Source organism: Pseudophryne corroboree, chromosome 8, assembly GCF_028390025.1.
Source record: "Pseudophryne corroboree isolate aPseCor3 chromosome 8, aPseCor3.hap2, whole genome shotgun sequence".
In the NCBI taxonomy this organism is placed as follows: domain Eukaryota; kingdom Metazoa; phylum Chordata; class Amphibia; order Anura; family Myobatrachidae; genus Pseudophryne; species Pseudophryne corroboree.
Genome location: NC_086451.1, coordinates 353,445,041 through 353,449,742, shown reverse-complemented (window position 1 = coordinate 353,449,742; position 4,702 = coordinate 353,445,041). Strand labels below are relative to the sequence as shown.

Here is a 4,702-nt window from a genome sequence, read left to right as displayed (position 1 = left end):
GTCAGGAGGAGATTACATAATGTAGTGTACAAACATGGGTCAGCCTCTATTCCTGCTGGTTGACATATTTGTGTCATCTGGGGTATATTTACTAAAGCTTCTAAAAATGAAAAGTGGTGAAGTTGCCCATAGCAACCAATCAGATTCTGTCTATCATTTTATAGGATACAATAGAGAAATGATAGAATCTGATTGGTTGCTGTAGGCAACATCACCAGTTTAATTTTAATAAGCATTAGTTAATTTACCCCTTTGTTACCCAATGATGTTATACAAAGCCTTGACCTGTAAGCTATACCCCAAAGCTATTGTAGTGTGAAAGGATTATGAAGAAGACTGGCTGTAAGTGGAAGACAAAGATAAAGGCATTATTAAGTAAAAGTAGATACATTTAACATAAATTCCTGTGTTATATTGCTTGACAAATGCAATTCACAAATTCAATATACGCTTTACTTATAGACTTTATTATGTTTCATTTCTAATCAAAAACTACAAATAGTAACAGGAATTTTGGAAATAAATGATCTAGTACAAATAGTGATGAATGTGATGTACAAGTAAGTCACATAAAGACTATGCTTAGAATCTGATAATAACAAATATCATTAAAATATATATATATTTTTATGGAACTTGGTGACAGGAGTCTTAAGGTGCATACACACGGTGAGATATTAACTCCCCGGAGCCCTGAACCACCGATATTGACTATCTTTACTTGAGATTTTGACTATGTGAGATTTTGACTAAGTGCCAATTTTGACTATACAGACGGAGCCGCGCTCATCTGAGGCGGCTCCATCGCAAATGAGAACTCCTACCATGACTAGGCGATCCGTGCGCCTAGTCACGCCGGGAGTGCACAGAGACGCTCCCATTCACAGCATCACTGTCCGGGTGCGCAGATGGAGACGCTCTCCATTCAAGTGAATGGGGCACGTCTCCATTGCAGGTGCACGTACCCGGGTTGACCGGCACGCTCTAGGCGATAGGCGCGCAGACGGGTGGCTCCATCTGTACTATGTACTAGAGTGTACAAAATATAGTCAAGATTGACTTGCCTGCACAGTCTATCTTTTCTTGCGATACTGACCCCACGGGCACGCGCATCAGTATCGCAAGCGTTGTACACACGGTGCGATTTGCACTAACTATATAGTCATAATCGTAAGGTTACATTGCACCGTGGGGGTCATTCAGATCTGATCGCTGCTGTGCCCTTTTGCAGAGCGGGTGATCTGTTCATAAAAGCGCATGCGGACAACAACAACGGGTATCGCTGGTCAGTGACGGGATGGTGCGAAAAATACGTTTGCACAGTCGTTCGCAAGGTGATTGTCAGGAGGAAGCCATTTACGGGTGGTAACTGACCGTTTACTGGGAGTGCTCGGGAAAAAGCAGGCGTGCCCAAGCGTATGGGTATGTGACGTCAGCTCCGGCCCCAATCAGCCTGATTCTATCGCACTGGAAGAGGAAGTCCTGGGCTGCGCAGAGACTGCATACACAGAACTTTAGCATCTCAGCGTACACATAACATCGCACACTTGCATGGAGATAATACACTCCCACAGCAAAAAAAGCAGCCCAGCGATTAGATCTGAATGACCTTCCGTTTGTATTTACCTTAGGATTAAATATGGGAAAAATGTTTTATATGGTAAAAACAGACCTGAAAACTGATTGTGAGAATTTGTTTTCCCAGCACAAAACACAACCTGCAAGAGTCAGGAAACCTGATGGAAAGTCAGAATATTTGTAATGAAAGATAGTTCCGCTGTCTAACTGTATATAATATAAACTCCTCTTCTAGCAATTGACATTGAAATAGACAATCAGCATTAATGAATCTTTATGACAATACATTCCATGACTTACATTTACTCCCCATTTTGCCTTCTAGGGATTCTATATTTTTTAAGATTAGTTCACAGACCTTTGGCAGAGTAATGGGACTCTTAATGCACCTGAGTGCAAAGTACATGGAACTATTACATGAAATTGGTGGCACCTCTGTGGGGGCCAGATTTGGAACGTTCTGGTGGGACGAACTGAGCAGATGGGAGCGTTCCTCACAAAATGCTGGATTCACTTGTATGTCATCAGTGAGTGGGATAAAATATTTACATAGAATTCAGGATCATTCTTTGTTAGTAATGAAGGGAACAGAACAATTGTCTTCCTTGTAAATGGACTACGGTACATCCGAGTTCATTGGGGGTGATGGAGATCTATCTTCTTTCTATTTTGTCACTGGGCACAGGAAAGAGCACTTTTGATGTAAAAAAAACAAAAAACGAATGTACAATTATCACACGTTCTTAATGTCATGATGCATTGAAGATATAAATTAATCTTAAAACTATTGTAGCTGAAAAAAAAAAAAACAGATTGAAATGAAAGGGGTCCCACAGTGAAAGCCAGCTGAACTTTGAAATAACATATTTATACGTACTTTCCACATTGTGTGTCCAGTTGGAGCTGCAATTCCATGTAAGTAGATACCAAAAGTGTACCATTTCCAGTGACAGTTGTAAGTAACATAAAGTGAACTTATGTTCACGAGGATAAATAGGTATATGTATGCTAAATGGAATAAGCTACATGTATTCCTGTATGTAAATGATATACAGTATGCTATATTACAAACATTATATTCCATTAATATATTTGCAGTTTGACATTTAAACAAATTATTAGAGATGAGCGGGTTCGGTTCCTCGGAATCCGAACCCGCCCGAACTTCAGCTTTTTTTACACGGATCCGAGCGACTCGGATCTTCCCGCCTTGCTCGGTTAACCCGAGCACGCCCGAACGTCATCATGACGCTGTCGGATTCTCGCGAGGCTCGGATTCTATATAAGGAGCCGCGCGTCGCCGCCATTTTCACACGTGCATTGAGATTGATAGGGAGAGGACGTGGCTGGCGTCCTCTCCATTTAGATTAGAAGAGAGAGAGTGAGATTGAGACAGAGACACTTGATTTACTGGAGCTTAGGAGTACTAGAGAGTGCAGAGTTTACTAGTGACTGACCACTGACCAGTGACCACCAGTGCAGTTTTATTTAATATAATCCGTTCTCTGCCTGAAAAAAACGATACACAGTGACTCAGTCACATACCATATCTGTGCTCAGCCCAGTGTGCTGCATCATCTATGTATAATATCTGACTGTGCTCACACAGTTTAATTGTGGGGGAGACTGGGGAGCAGCCAGTTATAGGTTATTAAGGGCCGAAACTAGGACTAACGGCACCCGGGGCAATACAGTAATTTAGCGCCCCCACCCACCCTCCAAAAAAAAAAAAAAAAAAGGAAATATATTAAATTTAAAAAAAATTACATAGAAAAATAAAATATATAAAAAAAAAATTAAGTAAGCAACGAACAACAATATTCAAAACAGATATCCCTCAGACCAGCAGTCCCCGGTAATACACACATGGTAATATATGTGTGTATATATATATATATATATATATATATACATACATATATATATATATATATACATACATATATATACATACATATATATACATACATATATATATACATACACATATATATATATATATATATATATATATATATATATATATATACATATACACATACATACATACATACACACACATATATATATATACACACATATATATATATATATATAATCTGTAGCTGTCACTGTGGTGAAAATAGGCAGTCTCAGCATTAAAGATTAGGTCAATATACTGCATATAAACTTAAGAAAACTACAGTATAAATGAACTGCAGGGGTTAACACCAGTCACAGTGAGAGAGAGAGTGTGCTTTACCTCCAGTCCTCTCTCTCTTTACTAACGTGGAGGTGAAGGCTGCCGTCCTCCTTACATCCATCACTGTGCTGTCAGCGACTCAGCGCTGAATACACTGCAGCTCTGTGTGGGGCCAAAGAAAGGTCAGCAGCATGAACACATTTATAGCTAGGGCGGGCGGCAGGTATACTTTTTCGGCTTGCCACTGCGGAAGGGAAGCTACACACGCTGTCCTGATTACTGCAGCTACAGCAGCGGTGCAATGCATCATGGGATTTGTAGTCTCTATGTTACTGCATAACGTTTAAGCAGTAGCACACATGACTACAAATCCCATTTTTCTACACTACCTTTTCTGCTGTGTAAGATGCAGCTGATCCCAGCGCCCTATCCAATCCAGCGCCTGGGTCACATGCCCCCCTAGCCCCTCCCTAGTTTCGGCACTGGGTTATAGCAGGAGCCAGGAGTACATATTATTAAAATTAAACAGTGCACACTTTTGCTGCAGGAGTGCCACTGCCAGTGTGACTGACTAGTGACCTGACCACACTGACCACCAGTATAGTATACTATATTGTGATTGCCTGAAAAAGTTAAACACTCGTCGTGTGACTTGTGTGGTGTTTTTTTATTCTATAAAAAACTCATTCTGCTGACAGACAGTGTCCAGCAGGTCCGTCATTATATAATATATACCTGTCCGGCTGCAGTAGTGATATATATATATTTTTTATATCATTATTTATCATCCAGTCGCAGCAGACACAGTACGGTAGTTCACGGCTGTAGCTACCTCTGTGTCGGCACTCGGCAGTCCATCCATAATTGTATACCACCTACCCGTGGTTTTTTTTTTCTTTCTTCTTTATACATACTACATCTCATTATCATCCAGTCTATATT

At 40.4% G+C, this 4,702-nt stretch overlaps 1 long non-coding RNA gene across 1 annotated transcript; it reads right to left on the bottom strand.

The window, feature by feature from the left end:
- Positions 1 to 446: 446 nt before the first annotated feature.
- Positions 447 to 4,056, bottom strand: LOC134947791 (uncharacterized). Its single transcript, XR_010182779.1, has 2 exons — positions 3,821 to 4,056; positions 447 to 2,272 (listed from the first exon to the last, which is right to left on the bottom strand). It is a non-coding gene; the product is annotated as an uncharacterized LOC134947791 (long non-coding RNA).
- Between the last annotated feature and the right edge of the window lie 646 nt (positions 4,057 to 4,702).